Below are 13,669 nucleotides of genomic sequence, written 5' to 3'. Positions count from 1 at the left end.
CACAAGCAGGGGAGTGAGAAAGTGAGAAGCAGGCTTCCTGCTGAGCAGGGAACCTGATGCAGGGCTTGGTCCCTGGGATCATGACCTGAGTCAAAGGCAGACACGTAAAGACTGAGTCACCCAGGTGCCCCATTAATTTTGCCCTTTTTAATTTAGATTCATGCATGAATTTATTGGCACTTAGCGGGTATTTGCTTTTGCACCAAAAAACATGAGTTATCAATACTTGGATGATTATTTCTGTTTATCAACATGTCACCATCTAAAGCCTCCAGTTTCTGGAGTGACTTTATTTTTTTATTTTTTTAGATTTTTATTTATGTATTTATTTAACAGACAGATCACAAGTAGGCAGAGAGGCAGGCAGAGAGAGAGAGGAGGAAGCAGGCTCCCTGCTGAGCCAAGAGCCCGATGTGGGACTCAATCCCAGGATCCTGAGATCATGACCTGAGCCACCCAGGCGCCACTGGAGTGACTTTAATAGAGAGACCACCAAAACATGCAATGGAACTGTGATTTTAAGAGAACGGGCTTAAAGGATCTAATAGTACCATCTTGAAGAGGATCAGCAAGTAGCTTGTTTCTCTGCCTGAATCCATAGTTACTAAGTTATCAAAAGAATACTGATCACAATTAGAATTTAAAGTCAAACTATGAAATAAAGAATATCAATCTGATTTAATTACTTTTTCTAAAGCCAGAATAATTTCTATGCTTTTTTTTCTTTGCAAATTTAAAGACTAAAATATAATTGATGTTGTATATTTAGTGACATAGACTCTTATATTTTGTCCTTTGACATTTGTTTTATGTTTTTGTCAGGGGCCCATTAGGTTTAAAAAAAAATGATTTCTAGGAAATAAGGCACTATTTTCTTTACTCTTTACTAGGAGTAAGTACTCCTTAGGCTGAAATTGAGTAAAATTCTGAAAATTTAAGAAAATGTGACATAGTTTCTTGGGAAGTCTGAGAAATCATTGAAAACATGATATTGTATAAATGAAGTCATTTACCTTCTTACTTGTCAAAATATAAATTCTACATCTTTTCAAGAAAGAAAACTTGAAATTGCATATCTCACTGAGAATTATGAATCTTTTGCATGAGACACACCTGATTTAAGATAGACCTTGGGGTCCCAGGTTCTTCATGTGTAAGATGAAGTTTATTAGATTATCCATCTAGCTCTAATATTCTTAATTTTCATAAAACTCTAAGTGAAAAATAAGCAAACATGATTCTAAAAGAAAATATTTATCAAAGGCACTTCTAATGACTTTTCTACCTGTATTTCTACCTGAGTAATTATAGAATTAACTTAAAGCAAATCTGTAATAGCAGCTACTTAGCTTGGTGTTACCTGATTAATTTCATGCTATTGCATTTCATGATGAAACTCCAAAGTTCTATGGCCTTTATTATACAATCCACGATAGTGCTGGTGGTGTGCACTTGAAATTTGGGAAAACACTAGGGATTAGACCCCACCTGGAATAATCTACTAGTAGTTTCCATGGTTAAAAAACAAAAACCAAACAACAACAACAACAAAAAAACCAACCTAAATGACCTCATCAGTTTCTAATTTCCATAATGCTCTAATTGCCCTGCCCAAGAAAAATGCCAAATTTTATTTCATTCACAATCTGTAGAACTTGATATCATTATTATTCTTTGCATATGTGCATTCATCTCAGGAATATCTCAGCTCTTGAAATAAAGTCTCATTTCTTTCCTTAATGCAGAGAATGTTAGTTTTACTAATTCTCCAGTGCCTCTGAAAAATTGAGAAAAGTTCAGTGGAAGGAAATGATTCTCCATAAAATTCTGTAGCAGTTTCAGCAATGAAAAACATAATGCATTTCAAATAAGTAAAATTGGAAGGCAATGAAGTTGTGTGTTCTCGGTTTTTCAGTCTCTTAGTTCCCAGATATATATATATATATATATATATATATATATATATATTTTTTTTTTTTTTTTTTTTCACCAAATGGTATTATTCTGCTTTAAACTAGAAATCTCAATGGAATTGGCTTTCTTGGACAAACCTTGTAACAAATAAATCTTCCGCAGGGTGACATCAGCATCACTGACAGGGTCAGTAACGTCTGTCTTTATCCAGACTAAGGCTGATAGTAGGATGTGCTGTCACAGAACTGGGCTCCTTTCCAGCAAAGCTGATAATAGGATTCCTAAGTCATAAAGGCCAGGTGGTGGTGCAAGGTGTGTGCAATTATTACAATCAGTGGCAAATTTGGAGTGGCAGCCAAGAAAGCTCAGCTTTCAGAGAGGTGTAGAGATGGTATTCCTAAGGCAAGAGTGAAGGGAGTCAATAAGGGTGCTATTTAATTTATACAACCAAGAAAAATCGAGGGTGGATAAGCAGGAGACTGAAGATGAATACCCCAATAAAAAGTCATGATTCCTTACTCAGTGCTGTACCTGAGCCAAGTCTCAGAGCTGGAACCCATTAACTGAAGGAGAAGCACATTCCTAGAAGGATGAACGCTGTCACAGTGCTACAAGTGTATTCAGTCACGATTCTCCAGTTCTGTTTCTAAAGTGAATTATAAACATGAACTCTTGTAAGTGTGCCTGGGGGGGAGGGAATTACCCAGATCTTTAGAAGATTATCGGACAATGAGTCCAGTTGGCCGGGGACCCAAGGTGCCAACACGATCCTCCTGTTAACGTGGAGATGTGTTACCCCAGGTAATAAGTGGACTTCAGGCAGGGGCCCTGCTTACAGTGGGACCACTATACCCAGAAACCTACCCTGTGGTTATTTCTCCGATGCTTAATTGGAATGCTATATACTTGGTAGTTGACAGAAACCTCAAATTGTTCTTGATCTTTGAGGTATCAGCTCTTATGGTGGAGAAGGCCAGCTGGAAGGCTCTGAAACTTTCTCTTTCTAAGATAGTAAATCAATACTGCATCTTGGGAGTGAATGACAGAAATTATTGTCATGCTAACAGAATATGAAGTGGTCTCTATTATATTCCCATTAAATTAATTAATCTGGTCTTTACATAAACATGATGGATCATGACAGATGACAGTGAAATTCCATGAAGTTAATCAATCAGTAACCTTAACCACAGCTGTACAATTGCTGGTGTTTTTGCAAGTACAGATTAATGAAAATTCTGTTATACAGTATACTGTTATTGAGCTGATGAATGCCTTCCATCCCATCTATGTCAGGAAAGAGGATCAGAAATTGTTTGCATTTACTTAGCACAGACAGTATTATACATTTACAGTGCTGCCCCAGGTCTATGTTAAAATCTCTGACCTTCTTCCATAATATAGTCAAAAAGGAACCTGAACTGATACCCTGTGGTATATCACATTGGTCTGATATATTAAAAACATCATGCTAATAGGACCAGCTGAGGAAAAAGTATGTGTCTTGTGTTAAGATACATGCGTTTCTAGGGTAGGAGACAAATCCTATGAAGATTTAGGAGCCTACCATATCAGTGAAGTGTTCAGTGACATTAATAGCCTGGGGAATTCGAGGACACCCCTTCTAATTCTAGCATATTCTATGGAAATTCCAACATATCTCACCTTGCACTACTAAGAAAGAGATGCAATTCTTGGTATAAATATATATTTTGATCTGGAGACAGCATATTATACATTTGGAAGTACTCTTCCAACTTCCATACTGGTTATGTGAAAGTCTGCCAGCTTTGAGTGGGGTGCTAAGTAAGAAAGACATCTGTAGCAGATCCAGGCAGCAGCAGAAAACTATGTATCATTCAGAAAGTAGCAACTGGAATGCTATTGGTCCTTTGTAGGGACCTGATCATGGAACGTCAAGTCACCAGTCTCATGAGGTCAGAGATACCCTTCTTTAGCCAGACTGTGCTGACCAAGTCATAAGCTCAGGCAAGCTGAGCAGTAATCCAATACAAATGGAAGTGATTCCACAGGTTCCAGACACAAACAAGACCACATGGCACAAGTAAGCTACACAAATATGAGGTATAAACCCTCTTACCATCTTATTGGTAAAACCTCTTACCATTTCTCACCCCTGGCTTCACATGAGTATTGAGGTCCCTTATGACCACCTTATAGAGGAGGGAAAGGTTAGCTTGGTTCGTTAATGAGCTTGCTTAGTATACGGTGATAGCTGAAGGTGAACTGCTGCTCTCTATCCCACTTTTTCAGGAAGGCCCTGAAGAAAGAGGTGATGGAATCCTTCCACTGGGCAGATTTCTGGGTGGTGCACTCAGCCATTTGGATAGTGCACTTTGTGTGACTCAAGAGATGAAATAAAGTAAGAATATACAGGGGTTCATGGATATTGGCACGGATCAAACAGGATGCAAAAAGAGAAAAACTGGAAGATCTTTGGGTTATGGACATTGGGGAGGGTATGTGCTATGGTGAGTACCATGAAGTGTGTAAGCCTGATGATTCACAGACCTGTACCTCCGGGGTTAATAATACATTATACGTTAATAAAAATTTTTTAAAAATGGAATATTTTTTTGTCTGAGGAGGGAGTAAAAGACATGTAGGCTTTGCTATACAGTAAGATGTTCTTGTTTTGGTACTTGTGCTGGTATCAGATGTAAACACCCACTGGAAACATCCACCTTTGAAAAGACATTAAATGCACAAGTAGACAGAATGACTTGGTCAGTAGATCCTAGTTAGGCTCTGTCATTAAGTAGCCAAAGGCCAACATACAGGTTGACCATATGGAGAGTAGTTATGGAAGAGTGAATGGGCTTAATCGCACACTCCGACTCACGTGGTCTGATCTAGGCGTCATCACTGCTGAATGTTTAACTTGCCAGCAGTAGAGACCAATACTGGGCATCTATATACCACCTGAGACCAACAAACCATGGGGAACAAATTGACTGTATCAGACCCTTTCACCTTGAGAGGACAGTAAGCATCTTGATTGGAATTGGCACCTATTCTAGTACAAATTTGCCTATTTTGCACTAAGCCAATGCCAGGTTTGGAGAGTTTGTAGCTTCTTTGATCCACCAATAGAAGATCCCAAATAGCACTGCATGATACTAAGGTATCTACTTTAGAGTGAAAGAAGCACACAGTGGGCATATGAACCTATCACATACTGTGCTACCTGTAAGCTACTGGCCTGACATAGAAATAGAATTGTCCGTTAAAGATGCACCTGTCATCAGGTCTGAGAGAACACCTTGAGAGGATGGACATTTATATGATGCTGTGTCTCCAGAACTAGAATATATGACCCAGGAAACAAAAGTGGAAGTATAGGAGCGCATGGATGGCTCAGTCAGTTAAGCATCTGATTTCAGCTCAGGTCATGATCCCCAGGGTCTTGGAATTGACCCCCATGTTGAATTCCCAGATTCTTTTCCCTCCACAGCTCCCCCTGCTTGTGCTCTCTATCTCTGTCAAATAAATAAATAAAATCTTTAAAGAAAAGTGGAGTATAAATGATAACGTTACTTTTAGTGACCCATTTCTGCTTCCCATATTTCTGACATCCTGTAGGTATAGAGGTCCTAGTTCTCAAAAGGGGAACACTTTTACCAGGGGACACAATAAGATTCTCCTTGACCTTTAACAAAGATATGCTGACTGATCACTTAGGCTTTTCATACTAAGAGGCCAGCAGGCAAGGAGATGAATTATCTTACTGGCATTGGTAATTGAACTTGAGTATTAGGAGAAAATAATGTCACTGTAGTACAATGGGGTACAGGAGACAGCTTGGTGTCAGGTAATCCGTTGGGGCATCTTTTGTTTATCATGTTCACTTTGATGGTAATGGATAATAGAACAAGCATGGCCTGAGAAGGGGCTAAGATTCCCTGCGAATGAGGATCTGGGTCATACTTATGGGTGAGACAACCTGAAATGTCAGTCCAGCAATGTGGGAAATTCAGAATGGGTGTTGGAATAGAGGGCTGAGGAGTAAGAGCGATGACCTTGAAATTGACTGAGGATCAGGGCTACTAACCTTTTCTTCTAAGGGCCTCAGGAAGCTCTTCCCTGGTGGGACAAACTTAATCCAAGAAGCACATAGATCGGAGCAGTACAAGAGTAGATTTTAGGGAATACAATGGTGTTCTACTCAGATTCATTGTTGTTGTTGTTATCTGTTCCACTGAAGTACTATCAACTCATACCCCTTCTTTAGGGCTAAGGTACTTATTTATTGGTATACCAGCTGCTGGTTTCTTACAAAGGAGTCTCTCCTTTTGAATTGCTCTAGCTCCAAACAAGGGCCTCACTTCCAGTTGACTGGCTGACTGGCTAATGTGGGTGGACCTACAAAGCCTCACCCTCTTTCTTGTATTTGGGACAATTCAGAAGGACCATTACAGTCCACAGCTCCTAGCAGAATTGTCAGAGGTCTCAATTAAAACCACTGTGTACTCAGTTTTTACCTCTGCTAACGTTGCCGTCCTCACTTTTTTATAGATATTTTCTCAGAGCAGTCTCTAGAAAAATTTCTGTCTGCCTCTTGCCAGGTCCCGGTCTTGTTTCCACAGAACCCGATCTAAGACAGATGGAGATAATATTCAGGTCATTCATAAACCCAAGTAACTTGGGGAATGTTTTCAGAATTTAATTAAGAGCCATACATTTTGAATAGTGGAAAGAGCTTACCTCCCCCCTATCTATTCTTTAACAAGTTTCTGGATAATTTGAACAAGGTATATTCTGTGTTCTAAGCTAAAGTGAATTATTGTGGACTTAAAAAATACAGGCTATATTGGCAATTGCAGAGATTACTTTCTCCATTTCTTTTTTTTTTAATTTAATTTTATTTTTTCAGTGTTCCAAGTACTTTCTCTATTTCTAAATTTCTTTAGCTCTCAGAGGTTGGTGTACACATTATTTAGCACATAAAACCATATTCTAAAGTCATCTCATTTTATGTAAAATTAAGGTGTGAATTTTCTTTTTTTAAATATATTTTTATCTTCTTTAACCCTAACATTAAATTTTTTACACAAATTCATGTTAATTCAACTTCTCTAAAATACATAGCGTAATCCTTATATTCTTTTAACAGCCCCCACACAAAAAGAAAATATTAGTATCAAGTACATATTTTGGACTTAAATTTCTGATGCAGAATTTCAGTAAATTCTTTCTGGTAATATCATATGCGTCACAAAGTAATACAGTGCTGCAATGATAATTATGTGCTATAAACGTGCTTTTGCATGGGGATCCTGAACGAGTATGTGAGCCCATATCCTCTTTGCTACTCACATAACAGCAACAGTTCCTGTTTTGTCTGACTAAATTGACTTAATGTCTCACTGTTCTTTCTTTTTTTTTAATTTGATGGTGAAAGGGAAGTCTTAGTTTTAAATTCTGTGTATGCCCTACTCAAATTGAAATTAAAGGCATACGTTAACACTGATCAATATTTTCTATGTCTTAAGACACCAAAATGCTTGACATTCAATTTTCAAGACACTATATATCAAAGTGTTACTGAAAAAAATATTGAAAGGAAGTTTTATTCTCTAAAAAAGTTAAATAAAATCAAATTAAAACTAAAACACAAGTTTGTTCCCTATACCCTCTACACATTCACACTCCACACTCACCCCCTCACATACACATGGTACACCATCTTAGTCAATACTTTGCACAATTATTGTGGTTCTCAAACCTTAGGGAGCTTCAGAATTGCTTGGAGAAGTTAGAAAAATTACTTATATTCTGGAGATTCTGATTCAATGGGGTTGACATAAGGCTTTGGCATATGAATTGTCCTCCAAAACTCTGGGTGATTCTAAGTTACACCAAGTTTGGGTTCAGTTGAAATGAAAAGAAAGTTAAGGGACGCCTGGGTGGCTCAGTGGGTTAAACCTCTGTCTTCTGCTCAGGTCATGATCTCAGGGTCCTGGGATTGAGCCCCACATTGGGCTCTCGGCTGAGCAGGGAGCCTGCTTCCCCCTTTCTCTCTCCCTGCCTCTCTGCCTACTTGTGATCTCTCTTTCTCTGTCAAATAAGAAAATAAAATCTTAAAAAAAAAATCTAAAAAGAAAAAAAGGAAGTTAAATGGCACAAACTAGCTGTTAATAGTGTATACACAATTTGTATATGAGGAATTTTTTAAATAATTTTTTTATTTTTTATAAACATATATTTTTATCCCCAGGGGTACAGGTCTGTGAATCGCCAGGTTTACACACTTCACAGCACTCACCAAAGCACATACCCTCCCCAATGTCCATAACCCCACCCCCCTTCTCCCAACCCCCCTCCCCCCAGCAACCCTCAGTTTGTTTTGTGAGATTAAGAGTCACTTATGGTTTGTCTCCCTCCCAATCCCATCTTGTTTCATTTATTCTTCTCCTACCCACTTAAGCCCCCATGTTGCATCACCACTTCCTCATATTAGGGAGATCATATGATAGTTGTCTTTCTCCACTTGACTTATTTCACTAAGCATGATATACTCTAGTTCCATCCATATTGTTGCAAAGGGCAAGATTTCATTTCTTTTGATGGCTGCATAGTATTCCATTGTGTATATATACCCCATCTTCTTTATCCATTCATCTGTTGATGGACATCTAGGTTCTTTCCATAGTTTGGCTATTGTGGACATTGCTGCTATAAACATTCGGGTGCATGTGCCCGTTCGGATCACTATGTTTGTATCTTTAGGGTAAATACCCAGTAGTGCAGTTGCTGGGTCATAGGGCAGTTCTATTTTCAACATTTTGAGGAACCTCCATGCTGTTTTCCAGAGTGGTTGCACCAGCTTGCATTCCCACCAACAGTGTAGGAGGGTTCCCCTTTCTCCGCATCCTCGCCAGCATCTGTCATTTCCTGACTTGTTGATTTTAGCCATTCTGACTGGTGTGAGGTGATATCTCATTGTGGTTTTGATTTGTATTTCCCTGATGCCGAGTGATATGAAGCACTTTTTCATGTGTCTGTTGGCCATCTGGATGTCTTCTTTGCAGAAATATCTGTTCATGTCCTCTGCCCATTTCTTGATTGGATTGTTTGTTCTCTGGGTGTTGAGTTTGCTAAGTTCTTTATAGATTTTGGACACTAGTCCTTTATCTGATATGTCGTTTGCAAATATCTTCTCCCATTCTGTCAGTTGTCTTTTGATTTTGTTAACTGTTTCCTTTGCTGTGCAAAAGCTTTTGATCTTGATGAAATCCCAATTGTTCATTTTTGCCCTTGCTTCCCTTGCCTTTGGTGATGTTCCTAGGAAGATGTTGCTGCAGCTGAGGTCGAAGAGGTTGCTGCCTGTGTTCTCCTCAAGGATTTTGATGGATTCCTTTCTCACATTGAGGTCCTTCATCCATTTTGAGTCTATTTTTGTGTGTGGTATAAGGAAATGGTCCAATTTCATTTTTCTGCATGTGGCTGTCCAATTTTCCCAACAGCATTTATTGAAGAGGCTGTCTTTTTTCCATTGGACATTCTTTCCTATTTTGTTGAAGATTAGTTGACCATAGAGTTGAGGGTCTATTTCTGGGCTCTCTATTCTGTTCCATTGATCTATGTGTCTGTTTTTGTTCCAATACCATGCTGTCTTGATGATGACAGCTTTGTAATAGAGCTTGAAGTCCGGAATTGTGATGCCACCAACTTTGGCTTTCTTTTTCAATAACCCTTTGGCAATTCGAGGTCTTTTCTGGTTCCATATAAATTTTAGAATTATTTGTTCCATTTATTTGAAAAAGATGGATGGTACTTTGATAGGAATTGCATTAAATGTGTAGATTGCTTTAGGTAGCATAGACTTTTCACAATATTTATTCTTTCAATCCAGGAGCATGGAACATTTTTCCATTTCTTTGTGTCTTCCTCAATTTCTTTCATGAGTACTTTATAGTTTTCTGAGTATAGATTCTATGCCTCTTTGGTTAGGTTTATTCCTAGGTATCTTATGGTTTTTGTAATTGTATCTTATGTATTGTATCTTATGGTTTATGCAATTGTAAATGGGATTGACTCCTTAATTTCTCTTTCTTCTGTCTTGTTGTTGGTGTAGAGAAATGCAACTGATTTCTGTGCATTGATTTTATATCCTGACACTTTACTGAATTCCTGTACAAGTTCTAGCAGTTTTGGAGTGGAGTCTTTTGGGTTTTCCACATATAGTATCATATCATCTGTGATGAGTGATAGTTTGACTTCTTCTTTGCCGATTTGAATGCCTTTAATTTCCTTTTGTTGTCTGATTGCTGAGGCTAGGACTTCTAGTACTATGTTGAATAGCAGTGGTGATAATGGACATCCCTGCCGTGTTCCTGACCTTAGCGGAAAAGCTTTCAGTTTTTCTCCATTGAGAATGATATTTGTGGTGGGTTTTTCATAGATGGCTTTGATGATATTGAGGTATGTGCCCTCTATCCCTACACTTTGAAGAGTTTTGATCAGGAAGGGATGCTGTACTTTGTCAAATACTTTTTCAGCATCTATTGAGAGTATCATATGGTTCTTGTTCTTTCTTTTATTGATGTGTTGTATCACATTGACTGATTTGCAGATGTTCAACCAACCTTGCAGCCCTGGAATAAATCCCACTTGGTCGTGGTGAATAATCCTTTTAATGTACTGTTGAATCCTATTGGCTATTATTTTGGTGAGAATTTTTGCATCTGTGTTCATCAAGGATATTGGTCTATAGCTCTCTTTTTTGATGGGATCCTTGTCTGGTTTTGGGATCAAGGTGATGTTGGCCTCATAAAATGAGTTTGGAAGTTTTCCTTCCATTTCTATTTTTTGGAACAGTTTCAGGAGAATAGGACTTAGTTCTTCTTTAAATGTTTGGTAGAATTCCCCTGGGAAGCCGTCTGGCCCTGGGCTTTTGTTTGTTTGGAGATTTTTTTTTTTTTTAAAGATTCTATTTATTTATTTGACAGAGAGAAATCACAAGTAGATAGAGAGGCAGGCAGAGAGAGAGAGAGAGAGAAGCAGGCTCCCTGCTGAGCAGAGAGTCCGATGCAGGACTCGATCCCAGGACCCTGAGATCATGACCTGAGCCAAAGGCAGCGGCTTAACCCACTGAGCCATCCAGGCGCCTCTGTTTGGAGATTTTTAATGACTGTTTCAATCTCCTTACTGGTTATGGGTCTGTTCAGGCTTTCTATTTCTTCCTGGTTCAGTTGTGTGTATATGAGGAATCTAATGTCAATGTTGTTTATCTATCTATTAACTATCATCTATCTATCTATCTAAAAACATTTGCTTTGGTGACAAAGCCAAGGCTCTGAGAAGATCTGTATGAGAATATCGATCGCTTTGATCATACTGATATGTCACTATGAATAATTTGGTATCGTATTTGGGATTTCCCAGACTATGTCCGTGTAAGAGTTTTTTTTACAAAAGTGAAAACACCAGCAACAGCTAATTTTGTGACCCAGCACATTTGAATCAGGTAATCAAGAGATACTTCCTCATACTCCCACTGGCATTCTGATTTCAAGAATTTCTTCCTTCCAGGGAATTTTAGAACAAATTTAAAAGGTTTAGTTGCCATTCTTCACTACTGAGTTAGACAATTTAAACAAAATGACTCCACTTCTTTATAATTTCCTCATTTTATGAAATAAGGATGATCATGAGGGAGACTTCTTCAGCTTCATGTCTACATTATATAGTCTGGAAAAGATGAACAACAGGCCTTTCCCAGCAGCAAGAAAAAGAAAATTATAAAAGTCAAGAACTAAACTGGCTGGGGGAATGGAGGTTGGGGAAGGGGAAATCAACTATGTTTTACCTTTGGAGGCTCAACTTTTTAGGTTATTAACTATCTGCATCTCTCATTTTTGGAAACTCATTGCCTTCTTGAAACAGAAAATTGAGGTGGTAAATGTATTTTACTCCCTATTCCTTAAATTTTATACAATGGATTGTTTGGGAAAAAAATAGAAAATTCAACTGAGTTTTATAAAAACAAATGAAGATTTAAATCTGTAATTTCTTCCTAATTTATTGAAGAAGACAGACCATTGTTTGGGCTAAAATGTTATTTCTACCTTTGCCCTGGTGTTCTTTTCTTAGTATGTATGAAAAGAGTATCTTGCCTAAGAAGATTATGAACTAAAAATAAAGTTTGCCTTAAATTTTACTCCTACAAAAGTCTGACATCTATAATGAAGTCCTATTAAAAAAGACCCTAATTTTATAATAGATGAGACCATCTGGAGTACTCCACTTCTGTTTTCAGTATCTTGTTTAAGCAATGCCTTTAGGACATTTTCTGTAGGCTGTCTATAAAGGGATTCTCATTTTTTCCTTGGAATATGAATCATACTTTTTACTAGCCTGTTGACAAATTAAAGATTGATAATTTGAACAGGTCAATAAGGACACATTTTTTTCTTGATACAGTGTCATTCAGAAAATTTAGTGCAGGTGTAATTTTTTTGAAATAGAAAAAATTAATTTAATTATATTAAAGGATAATTGCATCATCGGACGTGTAAACAATAAACAGGTTTGAAGGAGGAAATAGGAGACAGCCATTTTCCCCATACTTGTGATTCAATATTGATTATTTGTAGCCATAGAAATGAAGGAATATAATTGCCTTATCATTCATTTTGCATTTTCTGCCCTACATAATTCTCCTAAAATGAGTGTACATCTATCTTGCCTTTGTTTTGGTTCTTTCATAATAGGATGTGAGGCCTTTCTGTATGCCCTGATTTTTATGGTTTTTAAGTACATGTGCACTTTTTGTGGTACTTGTAGAAACAAATAACACATTAAATGTCCCTTATAAAGATTTTATTGATACAGTTGATTTCTGCTTTTTTTGGGAAAGATTTAATAGAAAACTTCAGAAAAATCTATAAAGATTATTAATATAATTCTTCCCACAAAAAACACCTGGCAACTTACAATGTTCAAAATTATCATATGAAAACCAGCACAGGTTGTGTTTTCACTAAGTATGAAATACACATTTGCTACTCCAGCAAAATTTGGTGATTTATGAAGCTGCAGTAGAAGTCAGTGTCTTTGGTGGGAGAAAAGAAGACTATGCTTCTCTCCTGGGTACATGTTATCAAAGTTTTGGCCCTACTTTCTGGCTTTCCACTGAGGCTAAACTATTTACCCTGGCCTTATAAGATTGTTGGAGCAGAATATAAAATTCTCTTGTAGAGCTTATTAAATCACCAAATTCAAACCTCAAAGTTAGTAGAATGTTGCTCATCCCACAAATTTAAGCTAGGTTTATGACTTTGAAGTTTGAAGCCAGAATTTTTATCAAAAGGAACTTCGTGTATATAATTTCTTATAAGGAATATACAATACCTAAAATAAATTTCAGACTTTTTTTTTTTTTTTTTAATGAAAGGTATTCCTAGAAAGGAAAGCAGTGCCTTTAAAACACAATGTATTGGTTCAATTAGGAAAAAGGATACATCAATATTTAGAAAGTGACAGAGTTCAAGTTACTGCCTCATCTAATTAATAGTTTTTGAGCAATGATGAAAGTTAAGGCTCAGGGGTGACTGGGTGGCTCAGTGGGTTAAAGCCTCTGCCTTTGGCTCAGGTCATGGTCCCAGGGTCCTGGGATCGAGCCCCACACCGAGCTCTCTGCTCAGTGGGGAGCCTGCTTCTTCCTCACTCTCTGCCTGCTTCTCTGCCTGCTTGTGATCTCTGTCTGTCAAATAAATAAAATCTTAAAAAA

This window comes from Neovison vison, chromosome 11 (assembly GCF_020171115.1).
Source record: "Neovison vison isolate M4711 chromosome 11, ASM_NN_V1, whole genome shotgun sequence".
Lineage (NCBI taxonomy): Eukaryota > Metazoa > Chordata > Mammalia > Carnivora > Mustelidae > Neogale > Neogale vison.
This window is presented reverse-complemented; position numbering follows the sequence as displayed.